The 16,709-nt window shown below is 43.5% G+C and overlaps 1 protein-coding gene across 3 annotated transcripts in view; it reads right to left on the reverse strand.

Moving 5' to 3' along the window:
• Positions 1–11,290, reverse strand: part of ERG (ETS transcription factor ERG) — a 285,239-nt gene extending 273,949 nt beyond the window's left edge. For 2 of the 3 annotated variants that reach the window (XM_003263934.3, XM_003263932.3), the window contains exon 1: positions 11,168–11,290. The gene's annotated coding sequence lies outside the window, so the exon portion shown is untranslated. Of the gene's footprint in view, positions 1–10,048; positions 10,195–11,167 lie in introns of those variants that run through there. The other variant, XM_003263935.4, reaches the window with a different exon arrangement.
• Positions 11,291–16,709: the final 5,419 nt, after the last annotated feature.

Consider the following 16,709-nt stretch of genomic DNA (forward strand, 5'->3'; position numbering starts at 1 on the left):
CTAACAATACAAAAAATTAGCCGGGCATGGTGGCGTGCACCTGTAGTCCCTGCTACTCAGGAGGCTGAAGCATGAGAATCACTTGAACCCAGGAGGCGGACGTTGCAGTGAGCCAAGATTGCACCACTGCACTCCAGCCTGGGCAACAGAGCAAGACTCTGTCTCAAGAAATAAAAATTAAAAAAAAAAAAAAAGAGTAGCATAGTTAAAAGGGTAGAAGGTTAGTCAATGATGCATCATGTATAGTACACATATAGCACATTGATAATAACAAATGGCATGTAAGCACTATGGATTGACTTCAGAAGACTTTTCCATAAGCTTCATATCGCAAACGAAGGGAAAGGCCTGTGTTATGTGCAACCTGTCATGATCAAATAGTGTGAATATATCCTTGTAAAGGTTAATTCTGTAGCAATACATTCAGTTGATGTGCTTTCTTCCTCTGGGATTCTAGCACTTTAAGAATGCCGTTCTTCAAAATAATCAATTGTATTATTCTCAAGAAACATGCAAAATAAGAAATGTGTCATCAAGCTGGAATTATCTTTAAATAGAGGATATTCAAATAGCATTTTTATGCCTGGAGTTGTCACAGCATGATTCCAGCAAAAGCCGCACTATTTGTTACCGGGCATACAGAGTTTTGGCCTGAAAGTCAGTGTTTTATTTTACCCTTTAAAAGCATGAAGTGACTCAACAGGAAATTATACATACATTTTTCCCTCCAATGTAAAAACTGCAGATCTAGTACCGAACATGTCACGCTGGCATTCAATTTTCTATTGCTATCATATCTGATTCCTTAGTGACATAAGGTCACAAAACTTCTACTCCTGTGGCCAAGTTACATAATAGATCTTGTGGTTGCTCATTATATTAAATTTGAATTCCTAAGCTAAACATTGTAGACCTGCACTATTCAGCACGGTGGCCACTAGCCACATGTGACCATGGAGCCCTTGAAATGTGACCAGCCCAGATGGAGATTTGCTGTAAGTATACACTACACAATGCATTTTGAAGATTTCATATAGAAAAAAATGAAGTCAAATATCTCATCCATATTTTACACTGATTACATTTGAAATGATAATATTTTCAGCATGTGTTACATAAATTACATTATTAAAATGAATTTCACCTGTCCCTGTCATTTTTAATTTGGCTACTGGAAGATTTAAAACTACCCCTGAGGTTCATGTTCTATTTCCTTTGCCCAGCACTGCTAGGACCTTACACGGACTCTACCTCCACGTCAGTCGCTCCCTTCGGGTCACTTCCGTAACAGGCCCGCTGCTCTGACCAAGATAACTACATACAGCAGAGTCCCATGGGTGGATCTCAGCATCAGCCTGCCTGGTTCTGATGCTGCACTGGCTCCCACCATTGTGTGACTCCAGGCAAGGTGCTCAGCACTCCTGAGCCTCACTGCTATTCTGGAAAATGAGGACAATTAGAGCACCTCCTGCAGAGAGCCACAGTGAAGACAGTCCTGGCAACATGTCTCCTGTGGCTATACCATCTGGTGAGTGAATGTCACCTGCCACCTTCCACAACATCACACCTCTCCCTTCCCTTATGTAAGACTGCTTTCTTCCCTACCTCTTAACTTTACACCTGAGATACTGAAGTAGGTGGTCTGATCCCTCCAACAATCCAGAGGATTTGGTCAGTTTCCACACGGTGTGACCCACTCCCAGGTAACACTTCCACCCTCCAAACACACCAGCGGACCTGACTCCCCCACCCTCCTGCCCACTGCTATCTCTACCATTCCCGCCAATCCAGATCCAACACGCCATGGCACAGCTCAAGGGCCTCAGCCTCCGGGTAGCATGCTCTGATCCTCTGATCTTCCTATGGAATGGTGTAGATTGCTTTTGGATTGCATGATTCTATTTTATGTTATTCATACTCTACCTTGTTCCCAAAAAGGGACTCAAAGCGGTCTACAAGGATATATGCAATATGACAAGGTTGTTTAAAATTCAGAAGCAAAATAAAAAATAAAGATGAAGCTAAAGGGAAACGGGTAAGAACATAAACTCGAGCTGGGAATGCAATGGCCTGCCAGGCAGGCCTCAGGGTCTTACATGTCTGCTGGAGTTGGGTCATTCACACGTCTCCAAATAATGAAATCCAACCAAATGCTCAGACAATGACTCCTGATGCTAAGGCTAAAAATGAAATCCTCCAATGATTCCATAAGAAAGAAGACCTGTGTGATAGCAAGCATGCCCATGAACGGCCCTACAGCAAACCCAGTGCATTGCACGAGGCTGTCTCCCTGCTCGGGAACATCTCCCCCATCGCCATACAGTCTAGAGCCCTGTTCACTGCCATGCTGGCCCAGTTCAACCAGGTGGTCCCACTGAGGATGCCACGCTTGTTGGTGTGTGAACTCATCTCTTTCGAGATTTCCTGATGCGCACGTTCACCCCCTTTCTAGATTTCATGACACAAGCATTCACCCCTTTTCTAGATTCTATAGCAAGTATGTTCACCCCCTTTCCAGATTGCACAGCATTTGCATTCACCCCCTAGATTCTAGATTCCACGGCATGCACATTCGCCCACTTTCTAGATTCCACAATGTGAATGTTCCCCTCCTTTCTAGATTCTATGGTGTGAATGTCTGCCCCAATTCCATGGCATTCTTGCTCACCTCCCTCTCTAGATTCCATAGCATGCGAATTCATCCTCTTTCTGGATTTTGCCTCCCTGAAGGCATTACTCAAGTCTTCTGCGTAGTGTCTTGCATGAAGTCTTACACAGAACATAAGGCAAAAACACGGACTAAATGGACAGCTTGCCATTCCACCATACAGTTTGTAGCTTCTAGCCTCTCTTCCTTTGCACGTGCCTTTCCCGTGATCCGGAGCACCCCCTCTGTGGCTGGAGTCCTGTACCTTCTCACCCTGAGTCAAATCTGACTGGCCACTGATCTCTGCCTACTCAGCATTGCCTGAATTCTCAGGCATTCCACTTGTCCTGTATTAATTTCCACCTGCAGGCATTTATCTTAAGGACACTGCATTTAGAGTGTCCTTGCAAGAGGGGATGCTCCTCTCTTCAACTAAACTTAGCTATTTAAAGTAAAAAGGGTGGTAGTTTGGTTTACCTGTTAACACAACTCGTGGAAAAGAGAAAAATTCAAGCATGCCACTAATTGCTGCAGTCAGACAGACAGGTGGATAGGCGGGCTCCATAGCGGAATGTTCTGGCTTCTCCCACTAAATTTGCAGTTGTTTGTCTAATCTCTAGATGTGTCCCGTGTCTTAACAGTCCCTGTATGACTTATGCTCCCACCTCTTTTTTGGGACAGTGCTCTCATTTAATAGATGCTCAATATATTTTAATTAAGAAATGTATTTCCAGGTTGCTTAAGACCAATAAAGAACAATTAATACAAGTTAATGCTTAATTTTGCAAAGAAAAAGTTTATATTGATGCTAAATGCATTTACAAATGTGCTCTTAATGTACAAACAAATACAGCCCTTACTGTGGGTTACACATACTTATGAAATGATTTTATTGACTTACCTTTGGTTTTACAATTTGGCTATGGGGTACTTAGAAAAAACTGCCCTTGTGGGACATTCTGTTTAATCACTTATATTTACAAGCCTTAGAAAACTGCAAAAATATATGCAGTTTCATTAAGAGATATTCGATCTTCAGAACTGATACTATTTCATCTATAAAATCCTTTTACTGGCCGGGCGCAGTGGCTCACGCCTGTAATCCCAGCACTTTGCGAGGATGAGGCAGGCACATCACCTAAAGTCAGGAGTTTGAGACCAGCCTGGCCAACGTGGCGAAACCCTGTCTCTACTACAAAAATTACCCAGGCCTGTTGGCAGGTGCCTGTAATCCCAGCTACTCGGGAGGCTGAGGCAGGAGAATCATTTGCACCCAGGAGGTGGAGGCCGCAGTGAGCCAAGAATGTGCCATTGTACCCCAGCCTGGGCGACACAGCAAGGCTCCATCTCTAAATAAATAAATTAAATAAATAAATAAATAAAATCCTTTCACTTTGATACCTCAAGTAGTAATCAATAATATCCCTCTCTGTTCTAATGGCAGGGCCTTTAGGTAAGGTTTCAGAATTTGGGATAAATACTAATAATATGCTGATCTAACATCTCTTCTCCAGAAGACTCCCTAGATTTGATTTTTACTGTCATTATTTCTATTTTAAAACTCTGTAGTGAAGTAAGTTTTACTGCCGGGTCAAATAGACTAGAAAGTACTTTTCAATACTGAAGAAGCAAATTTTTCCTCCACTTTTGCTTATTCTGTCCTCTTGCTGCTGTATCTTGAACTGCAGAAAAAGCAAGCCTTGCACAAGGCAAGTTTAAACTTTGTGCAATTATAGATCCAGATTTGTAAATCTGGCAGCAGGCTCACATCAGCTTTGTGAGGTTGGGTATAATTTTAATGAGAATCCATTCAACATATGAAGTCTTCTTAGAATGTTTCTCAATTAGCACTTGGTTTCTTTTCAAAATGTTTTTTACCTCATTTCCTAATACAAGAAATCTCAGCTTTCTGATACATTTAATTAAAAAGTTTTATGTTGAGATTGTAAATGTGAGTGGTTTCTGTTTCAAAACATTTAATTTTACTAGCACATCCTTCACTTATTATTTATATTCTGCTTAGATCTCTGCATTTCCCATGCAAAAATCCTGAAACGCACCTTCTTCAGTGCTGAGGTCTAAAATTGTCCCTTCCTAAGCAGTGCCACAGTCATCCCCTCTTCCTGCCACAGGGCCCCTCATAATAGCTTCTTTCAGTCCTTCCTCTGAACCCTGAGACCCCCGTTCACTCTCATGTCAAGCAGAATTCCAACCCTTCATTGCACACAGAGGTGGGTCCAGGGAGGTATCATGTGTTTCTGAAATTCCTGCTTTGCCTGTGCGTAAGCTTCCCAATTCTCCCGAGAGTCTTCATTTTAAGAACACAGCATTGCGCTAGCATTCAGCATCTCCCACCACACATTGCAAATGGATAATTAGCTTGATTGCCAGGAGATTCACCTTGCTATCTGCCCCCCTCACCCTTTAGCAATGTGTGTGGAACGCACTTGGCTCCGTACAAATCAATTGTGTGTGAGGGGTGACATCTGACTATGAACAACTAAAAAGAACCATTTAATCAGGCCAAATTCCCTTCAGGCTTATTGAGGCTTGAGTGTGGATTTTTAAAATGTAAGTAGCACTGTCACTGTAACCATGAAACAGTCATGGTTTTAAGAAGTGAAGTTTTGGGGGACAACAACATGACCAACAGACTCTACCTCAGCATCCAATTCCTAAATTAGTTAACACAAACTTGGGCCCCGCTTTTCAACAGAAGCACAGCTCTAAGTAAAGGCTGGTACCCAGCTCTGCCCACTCAAATTATTTGGTGAACAGGCCAAATGGGAGAACTGCAGGTAGTACTGCAGCATCTGCCTGCCTTGGAAAACAGGCTTTCCATGAAATATAGTTTTAAGGTCCCCAGAGGCCAGGGCTCTCTCCCTCCCCTACTCTTCACTGCGCCCCCCGCCAGCCCACATGTGACGAAAAACCACTGCCCCTGCAGAGGCCCCAGCAGCAGGCAAGGGTCTGTGGATGAAAGAGAGGAATATTACAAAGGGGTTTCTGGCTGGAAGGGGGTTCCAGGGAGGGCGGAGAGGTTCAGGCTCCAAAGCTGGCAGCAGCCCCTACAGATGGAAAGCTCCAGTGACAGGACCCATGAAAGGACACTGCAGAGCTTGTCCCATGTCATTGGGCCATCAAGACATCAAGGGCTGCCTGGATTTCAGGAACTCACATCTGCAAACCAAGAAGGAACAGCACGTTCCCATTGCCAATTTCAATCAATTTATTAAACTAAGGCAATAGGTAACTAACAGATTTACTAAGATCTTGGGATTCTCTTACTGTCCATCTTAGTTCAGATGGAAAGATTTACAACACCAGCTAATCTGATTCCAGGATGCAGCTTCTGACGGTGCACAAGCTAATATTTCCTCAAGATAGTCACACAAACCTCTCTGCCAGGCATGCAGAAAAGTGTGCACGCTCCAATTTAGTCTTTCTTTTACTTTCCAACTTTAAGTACTTTAGTGAGCCTCAAGGATGCATAGCCCACTCTTTCCACCCAGTTAGAAAGAAAATTAATCTTTCCACCAATAACAAAGAATCACTTAATGGAAATAGGACGATAGTACTTCACTAAATAAGGCTTCGCTCCTTTGCTCCCCTGCTCTCAAAACTGAGGTTCAAATGCATTTCTACACTTTCAAACGAACATTTGCAAACTTTTGCTGAATGCTTACATCAAGTGAAAATAAGGGTTTCCTATTTTTTAAAAGTCATTCTATATGTGCCTGTTCTCTTTCCTATTTCTTAGAGAGATGGCTTTTCCTCCTGGAGTATGTTTTGCGGGGGGAATAATTACTGCAATAATGTTATCCTTAAAAGGGAGCACATATAAGACAAAAGCAAGTAGAAAAATCTCATTCCCACTAAAACGATTCAAAATCATAGGTTAGGCTTTAAAAGGAAGCAGCTACAAATCTAGGTTTTAAAAACCTTTAGACACACTAAAGATTTGTCCCAGATCACATCTGATGTCTATTTCTCTATTTCTCTGGGATCATAACAAAAAAAAGGTGATAATTCAAATGGCCTATTTTACACACTTGAAGCATATTTCCATTGTCTCATATAGCTGTTCTGAATAGGACAGAGTCACATAATGAAACTTCCTTTGCACATTCTCCTGAACACACACTGAGTCAAGATAACCAAACCCCTTACTTTCATTGTAAAATTACTGTTTCTCATACGCAATCAGAGTCTCCCAGATTATGATATGCGACCCTAAAAATAGGAGAACTTAAAAGTTAGTTTAAATCTAAAACTTAGACCCAGCGCTCCATTTTTAGACGCACCCTTTAATTTCTTGGTGTTGTCTACATTTTACTTACACTTAAATTTAGCAAAGTAATTTTAGCTCAGCCTCCTTCACTACCTTCACTAGACTTTGCAACGTTACAAACATGAAGCATTCAAGCCTCTCCCTAATATGAAAATGTTTTAAATAAAAGATAAAGTTAAAAGGGAAAGATCCCCCTTTTAACTTTAACTTTTAACTTTTTTAGCTATGTTGAAGAACTGGTTCGGGTGACAGCCCAGCCATTGGAAAACTCCCGCTGTTGTTTATTTACAAAATAACTGCTTTCAATCAATCATTGTGAGAGGTCCGTACACTGACAATGCATAATGGACAACTAATTAACTGACCCCTAATAAGGGTGTGGGAAATACCAGGGAGAATGCTATCATGCAAGGAACAGCAACAATATGGAGGGGTGGCTGGTCACTGCCAAGCGTGAGCATCCCCAAATACCGCAGTGATTTTCAGAGTTTTCAAAAAGCCCTACTCACACCACTGCCATAATCATCTGAAACCGTGCCCCAAAGATCTGAACATCTCTGTTACATCAGCCTATTTTTCTTACAAATGTTGCTCCTAAGGTTCAAATTCAAGGTGTAGAACATTAAACAATAGCTGTATTGTGAAGGACCATGCTCCCTGGGAAAGCCCAAGTAACCTTACACACTGGGGAAGGAAAAAAGAACTCCTTTGCCATACTCCTCCTCTGTGGAAAACTGCCTCGGACGCAAGGGGTAAGGAAGCAAAGAAGTGACAAAAAGAGACCTGCATTCAGAGAGATCAGCTGTCAACTTAAACTGAGAAGTGACTTGATGCCTCACAGAGCTGGGATTTTGCCACCTTGACCAAACTGCTTCCCAGACTCCGTAAGTCTCATCAGAAATGTAGGTGGCTCTGTGTCAACACCTTCTCAATGGAGTTCTATGAAATAACAGGCAACATAGACATTTATTCACTATGACAATGTCTTCCCACCACTCCAGATCCTATGACTGCGGCTGACTTGCTATCGGTTTTTGCCTGGGAATAGGAAACAATTCCAGAAACATTAGCTCTTCTGTTTTGAGAAGAAATAAATCCCCCCTTTTATTTCTTTTTTGTTTAAAGATAGCAAGATAAAAATAAAAACCAATATTACTTTTAGAAAAAAAAAAGTGTTGAAAGTTTCCTATTACCCTACTTACAATGTGAGATACATTTAAAAGATACATAACATATAACATTGTAGAATAATATGTAAGTTACAAATTCCTTTTGAGGTCTTTCAGGGATGCTTTCCTTGTTACTTATGTATCTGGTATTCCATTGGGATCTTAGGTCTTACCACAAATAAAATATCTGATTTTATAAGATTAAAAACTCAACAAGGTTTTTCTTTAATATCAAAGCAAAACGTGGAACGTGGAGGGGGGAATGTTTATATACAGGTGTGCGTGCAGCCCCTCACACAATCCCTTCAATGGTAAATGCAAATTTTCTAAATTTTAGCTAAAGAATTCGCATCAGATTAAATCACCAATAATTCCTCAGGAAATAACAGATAAATGTGAAATAATGTACTACAATTCTACTCTAAATTTTTTAAATAGAATAAAGTAATTATAAAATGTTACAAAAGAGAAGAAACTGAAATTATAAGTGCAACTGGAATTATATATTCCTTAACAAATATCTCGAGATAGATTACCCATTTCCTAATTTAGTGTACTTTCCAAAAGCCGTTGACCCAAACCGAAGCTAGGATTACCAAATGGCAAATAGCATTTGTGATGTGTGTAGCTCTTCTAAAGCCTTTCTTGACAATTGTAAAACTTGATATATTAGCCACAAGTTTACATAGCTCACCCTGTTTCTGCTAGAATTATAATTTCGATGGTGTAATTAGCTTATTAATAATTTGACACATGGTGAATTAATTTACAATGGTTGGGTTCTTCACAATGTCTGTTGTCTGATCCTCCTATGGATGAAGGCTATGAGCTCTGACCTGCCCTGGCAGCGGGCACCAGCCAATGCCAGCGGAGCAAGGGTTAACTTTGGGACTGTGACAGTTCTCCCTTCAGGGGCTCTAAACTACTTGGAGAGAATGGAAAACAGTCAAAAATAGTCCCAAAGGTAAATAAACTCTGTATCCTATGTATGTCACCCAGGAAAGAATAAAATGTATTTTTATTCACATTGAAAGTTTTCTGAGCTACAAAAGCTATACAGACATGTACAGAGTGAAACCTGTAGCACATAGGAATATGTTATTTTGAAAGATAAAGGAAACTATCTTTAGATTAACGAAGAGTTGTATTAAATCCACATCCTCATTGAAATTGTTTATCCATTTTATTGCGCAGTGTAGTCTGCTATTAATAACAGCATTTGTCTTGTACTTAAAAGATAATTAATGCCTCTATGCATCTATGCAATATACCATAGCAATAAACGTATGATGTATTTCAGACAGAAACCAGGTAAGGCTAGCTGATAAAATACAGACTGAATTTTTTTTAACATGCCAAGTTTTGCAATTAGGGTGGTAAACTGGAGGCAAATAAACATAACAGCTGCAGGCTGAGGAACGAGAAGGTGAAAAGACTGAGATTGAGAGTGGGAAAGGAAAGGGACCGCTCCTGGCGCTGAGAGCTGGTCCCAGAGCCGGTGTTGCGGGGTGTGCGGGAAGGCGCCGTCGGGGGTCATTCCACCATCAGGACCCAGCGGACAGCGACAACCCAGCCTCAAACTTGGTCCCTACTTTAGGCCAAGCGTCAGCTTTTTTAGTTCAACCCTGATTTCCATTCCAGACAAGGACAAATAACCTCTTGGTCTGGGCCCCAGATGAAGTCCCCGCGGTGTGCTCTCCTGGCGCTTGTCAGTTTCGGGGTGCCCCCTCCTCTCCATCTGCACCCGACTGCACGCGCCTCCCTGGGACCCCGCACTGGCGAGCCGTCCTTCCCGGCGCTGCACGCCCCACCTGTCCCGGCGCCGTCGGAAGAGCCCTGCAGAGTGCGCCCCTAGGGCCACCCCGCTGCCTTCGTCCCCGTCCCCGCAGCCGCTGTCGCCAGCGTGGGACTCGGGCAGGTCGCGTGGGGTGCGGGACTTACCGAGAGGTTAGCGCCGCCGTCGGGGGAGGGCGTGTCCCGCACGTGTGTGTCCGCGCGTGTCTGCGCCCGCGTGTGCCCGCGCGCGTGCCTTGGCCGCGCGCGCCGAGCCGGGTCGCACTAACTCCCTCGGCGCCGACGGGCTCAGCCCATGGTGTGGGCGCCGGGCTCAGGGAGGCTCCGGCTCCCGCCAATCGCGGAGCAGGACGGCCGCCCCGACGCGCGACTTGCGAACCCGGAGTGCGCGCCGGGGGCGGGGCGGGGACGCGTGGGCGGGAATGCACGCGCGTGGCCAGGTGCGCGTGGGTGCGAGCGCGCGGGAGTGTTCGAGTGAGCGCGTGTCCGTGTGTGCGTGGGTGTGGGTGTGCTCGCGTGTCCGTGCGCGCGCCCTCGGGGCCGAGAGCGCGGGCGGCGCGGGCAGGTTTGGACACTACTCGCCCTGCTCGGGTTTAGGACGCGGCTGGCGGCTCCGGGAGGAAGAGGAGGAGGCGGAGGAGGAGGAAGAGGAGGAGGCGGAGGAGCAGAGGCTGGGACGGCCGGAGGAGAGAGTCCGGCCCCAGCAGGAAAGGAACCCAGGACGCGACTACTGGAGGGGCGAGGAGCAAGGGAAGGACCAGAGGGGAAGAGAGGGGGTCATGGGAGGGAAAGTGTGGGAGGGGGAGCCGCGGGGGTGCACGCTCCTCCTAACTCGGGGTCGCTTTTAGCGAGAAGTGATATTTTTCCAGCCTCAGTGAAAACCGTTGCAAACATTGAAAATAGTAAAAGTGAAAACGGTTGCGACACTAGACGTTTATAAAATGACCGCGGACTGCCCTCGATGCTGATGAGAATTGGGACGACACCTCGCAGAGCGTCCGGAGGGAGAGGCGCGGTGCCCGGGACCTCGGTCGTGGGGAGGAGCCGGATACAGTCGCCGGGACGCGGGGATGCCGAGGGCACCGCGGCCTGGTCTGACCGACGCACGCGGTGACAGCCGCCCTTGGGAGACGACGGCGTCTGCAAGAAGCAGCCTCCAAAGGGTGCAGCCGGGAGGCTCAGCTTGTCCGCCTCCGGGGCTCGGGGCTAAGCCCCTTCCAGAAGTTTTCGTTTCTACGCGAATTCCGACCGCAAAATCGAGCTTACCTGAGCGCCGCTCCTCTTCTCTCATGTCCCTCGGGGGCCGTCACGACCGTCCCGGAGCGATCTCTAGGAACCTGTCCCGGAGCGATCTCTTGCACACTCTCCCCATTCCGACCAAGTGAAAACTACCCATGTCCCTCCCTCTCCAAACTTTAACAGCCAAGAATTTCAGCAAACAGCCAGAAAGAAAGCTAAGTCTCCCCCCGCCCCCCACCCCAAGGGAAGGGAGGGAATAAGCACTCCTTTAATTTGAAAAATAATAATTAAAACTCCCTCAACTTTTAAGGCCGAGCAACATAATCTATTAATTGGTCGCTATTAACATGCAGTTTTATTGACCATAGCACACAGAAGTCTGATTGTGAGGGAGGAGTGTTTTCAATGAAAGTGGAGTTATTTTAGCTGCAGACGTGTTTACATTTCTGTGGTTTAGTCTATAACTTTCTCTTTTTCTTGCTTCAGAATTCTGCTCCATGAAGCAAAGCCCTTAGCTCCCAGACATTCCAAAAAGTCTGCCAAAATAATAGAAAAAAAGAGAGGGAAGAAAAAACACACAGAGACCCCCAAGTCTGGGTCAGGCTCAGGGTTGGATGTGGGCAGGGTGAGTGTGCCCCCTCCCCGCGCACTTTCCAGTTAGGAAAAAAAAAAAAAGTTTCAGGGCTCCATTTCCTGTTTGCTGGGGGAAAAAAATAAAATGGACCTGAGCAGCTGAGTTTAGAAACCGCCTTTTCCAGTACCTATAGGTTCTGAGAGGATCTTTAACCCTGCAGATGCCAAAATAGGCTCATTAAAATTTGAGACTCCAGCCAAGGAAGTTTTTCCCCTGTTAAGATGGACAGCCTTCTTGAAACTACAAATGCATTCCTAGGAAATTTCTTGAACAATCAGGCACACCATGGTAGTTGGGATACAAGCCCACCTCTCCATAGGTGGCCAAGAGAAGATACCAATAAAAATAAATATTGAAAACATTAAATTTCTGACAAGCATGCATCCTTTTTGTCCCCTGAGGTACGAAGAACAGAATGTATATTTCAAAGTGGATATTTAGTAATAGGGTCTTGGCAGTTTATCCACTCTGTGCTCGAATCGTCATTTGCAGAGTCGATTGCATTAACTTTAGTATTGAATGTGCTCACTAGTCACACAGAAGTCCCCATACTCCAGTTCACATGGTCTTAAAAAATATTCGATCTGACTCTCCTTAACTTCCAAACGCATATTTTGGTTCCTTTTCTTTCTAATTATCCTCCAAATATTCAGATCCAAGATATTTCACTGGATTTTGAAATCTTCCAGTTAGCCACTAATTTTCAAGTCTCACCATAGTGAACCCTTAACATTTAGGGGAATGCTTTAAAGTAAACAGGTTCTGAACCTGTTCAATAAAATCAGTAGCCCACAGGCCAATGACTCTTTTTTAATACTTTAAAAGCTTTTTAATACGCTGCCAACGTTTCTCAATCATCATCACTGTATTGCGAATATTATCACAATATAGAACAGTGCTAAAAGCAATATGCGCGCTGACGAACAAAATAACATTTAACGTTTTAAGAATAATGAACTGCACTTTAATAGTAGAAGGAACATGATTTCAAAATGAGCTCAGAAAAACCCCAATATCTGAAACAATGTTGTTTGTGACTCTCCCTCACTACCATCTCCAGTTCCCCCAAAAGACACTGCAGAGGGAGAGAGAGAGAGAGAGAGAGAGAGAAAGATAATTTCTTAAAAGATGAAAGACACATACCGATCCCATTCATAAAATGTGGGTCATTAACCTTGAAGAATCTCAGTATCCAGAATCCTAGAATTTTGCATATGACATCATCTCCTCCAACTGATTGCATCTTGTAGTTACATTTGGGAAGTTCTTTCTGCTGTCTAATACCTGCCTATGGCCACAGCATTCCCTTCAGTCTGGCCCATGATTTAGGTCAAATAGGAAATCAGTTTCAATGAATTAAATCAATTAAGTTAACTTGAGAGGCCAAAAGAAAACTAAGAGACAACTTCACGTTCTGTATTGCAGGACAAACATCATAATTCTAATTAAAATGTCATTTAAAAGGAAAGTTTTTATAAAAACACCACTTGACACATTCCATAAGAATTAGTATTTTAAAGTATTTCATACATGAGATGGTCTTCTTTTTATATAAAGCTTTGTGGTCGACCTAATTCATTTTAAAATCCCTTTTATCCAAAAGATGTTTTGGATTAATTTAAGTATTTGTTACTGGATAATGTCAAGCTCCTTTTCAATGAAATGTCCCGTGTTGGGTTGTCACACCTGTTAAATATAAGCCTCCTTTTCTTTTGATATTCTGAGAAGGGCTTTAAAAGGTTTTCATCCCTCAATATGGAGATTTAATTGCTTTACCTATAATAAAAATAATCCCTATAAAATTCAGATTGTGGATATTTCAAAGCTAAAAGAACTATTGGATTGGGATGTAAAGGTTGCAGTTCAAAAAGTCTTCCACTTTTAATATAACATGCATGGTGTTATGAGTTATAAAATCCTGGTTATCATTTTGAAAGGTCTGGTTTTTGTTGTCCTTGCACGGAGCGTCTTTGCGCTTACTTTATGGCTTAGCAGTTCTGCATGTGCATGTGTTAAATATGGAAAGGGTAGCGTATCCCTCTACAGTAAATGCTCACAAGGGAGGAAGTCTCAGATTCTGTTTTAAACGGGGTACTGGAGTGAGGTTCCTCACACTGACCCATTCACATCTTTGGTGAGCCCAAATCTGGCTTGAAGCCATTCTGAGGATGGTCATGGTTTGAGAAAGCAGATAGCTCTCAGGCTTCAGCCACTGCCAGGCGCCTGAGCCCTACCCCCACAATCTCCACCCGATCACCTGAGACCTTCTTTTCGTCATGCAAATGGGTCGGGCAGCTCGGAAGCTTAGGAGTCACTGGAGGCCCCTGTCCTGTCCCATTCCTAGTTCCACTTTCCCTCATGACAAATGATTAGAACACACTCACTCAAGCAACCAAGACATGGAAGCAATGTGAATACGTGTCAGAACACGACAGTTGGGAGTTCCAAGTGGAGCATCCCTGGGTCCCTCTCTCCCCCACCACTCTCACTCATTCCCTGATTTCCATCACTATTAGTGAACAGGAGGACAGATGTGTATCTTCTCTTAGGGGAGTCTCTTAACCTAGTACACAAGCATCACTATTATCTTTGATTACTTGCTGTTAAGAAGTCAGTTTTTAGGTGTTCTTTATCCTTGCAGATAAACTAATTTCATGCAACACTCTCACCCTCTGAAGCGCTTTTTTAATCTACGTCAGATGCAGTTTAAGTCTTTACTACACACAGCAGTTCTCAATAACACGTGGTGACCACAAACTGCTCCGTAAAATTGCATAATGCATAATTCCTATCAACTTGCATAACACACAAAATAAGTTGATATGAAACACATTGTACATCTGTCAATGAGGTTTGGTGACAAAGGTTATACAAAATAAGTCAGGAGACTCTATTTGTATTTTTAAAGTGGAATTACATAGAGTACAACAAGAGATTTGCTCCAGCTTTTCTGACAATTAGGCAGTTCAGTTTTGAACTTCGTATACTGACACTAAATCTATCACGAACAATTTTGTCGTGTACATTATCATAACATGATTACTCATGAGTGTAAAACTAGTTGCAATTTTAGAAAATTGAGACAATTTCTTCTCAGTGATTTTTTTGTATTGATAAAGTCACTAGCTGATATGGTTTGGCTGTGTCCCCACCCAAATCTCCCAGAATTCCCAGATGTTGTGGGAGGGGCCCAAGGGGAGGTAATTGAATCATGGGGGCTGGTCTTTCCCGTGCTGTTCTCGTGATAGTGAATAAGTCTCACGAGATCTGACAGGTTTATCAGGGGTTTCCACTTTTGCTTTTTCCTCATTTTTCTTTTGCTGCTGCCGTGTAAGAAATGCCTTTTGCCTCTTGCCATGATTCTGAGGCCTCCCCAGCCATGTAGAACTGTAAGTCCAATCCAACCTCTTTTTCTTCCCAGTCTGGGGTATGTCTTTATCAGCAGCGTGAAAACAGACTAATACACTGGCATAACAGTACATCAGTGCAAATAAGAGCAATATCTTAAGTTCTCTTTTGTATCCTAAAATAGTAAATCATTATGTTAGGATTATGGATGACCTGATACAATTTAAACGGGTGAAAATTTCATTACAGATATAATGCACCAGCAATTATTAGGAATGCATGTGACCAGGGATCCAGCACTTAGCAGCCACATGACCTTGGGCAAGTCATAACCACTTGATTAAAGCTTCAATTTTCTTATTTAATAACTGAAGCTGTTGAGGTGGATGACCTCAAATATACTAAACACAGGATCTTCCAGGGAAGAACTTGGGTTATTCATCTTCATCTCTATTCTTTGGGGTAGGGACTAATTGATTGATTAAGGGGAAACCTCTTGGTAGTTTACTTCTCTTTGATAAACCCTTATGCATACAGTTCTTGCTTTTCTTCAGCAGCACTGCAGCAAGAGGTGTGCCTTTCTGGGATGGGTTCTGTTACGTTTGCATCCTATATCCACCTCGTATGGGTGGAGAACTATAGTCTACACAGCAGCAGTCTGGGGCCTGCCTCCACATCAAAACCACTTTGATGATGGAGCTTCAAAACTATTGCTATCATCTGGGCACCATCTCAGACCCAGTGAATCAGAATCTCAGGGGACAGGGAGACCACCATGGCACTGACAGATATATTTGAAACTCCCCAGGTAGTTGAAATGGACTTCCAGGATAGTGGGTCACAGTACTTGACATTATAGCCATTAAATGAATGATGAAGGAATTCCGAAAGCTTCATCTTATCAGACGTCTCTGGGAAAGCACATTTTTAAAATGAACCTCTGGCCAGGCACAGTGGCTCGAACATGTAATCCCAGTGCTTTGGGAGGCCAAGGTGGAAGGAGTTCGAGAGCAATGTGAGAAACATGGCAAAACCCCATCTATACAAAAAAATTTAAAAATTAGGCATGGTGATACACAGCTGTGGTCTTAGCTACTTGGAAGGCTGAGGCAGGAGGACAGCTTGAGTCCATGTGCTCAAGGATGCAGTAAGCAACTGTGATCATGCCACTTTACTCAGCCTAGGCAATAGAGCAAGACCCTGTCTCTTTTTAAAAAAAAAAAACTTCCTACTCCCAAAACAGCTGGAGTCCACTCCTTCCATTGCTAGTGTCATTCTTCACACAGTTACAAGGTCCTGGATATTTGGAATCCCTTCCTCATTTTGTCCCCTTGTCCTGGAATGTCCTTCCCATCCTTACCATAGCAGATGTCATTCATTTGGATCTACCATTTAAAAAGCACTTACATGCGTATTTGCCCTGGGGATAAACATGCATGTAAGTGCTTTGTAAACGCCCACCAGTCACCTTGGCGCAGGGATGACAAGGTGGAAACTCCAAGTTTGCACAACTAGAAAGCGAGTCAAGACTCAAACCCAGGCCTTGGGGCTTTCCCTGCATGGCCAGCTCACCATCCTCCCTTATTC

This window comes from Nomascus leucogenys, chromosome 25, assembly GCF_006542625.1.
Source record: "Nomascus leucogenys isolate Asia chromosome 25, Asia_NLE_v1, whole genome shotgun sequence".
NCBI classification, from domain to species: Eukaryota; Metazoa; Chordata; class Mammalia; order Primates; family Hylobatidae; genus Nomascus; species Nomascus leucogenys.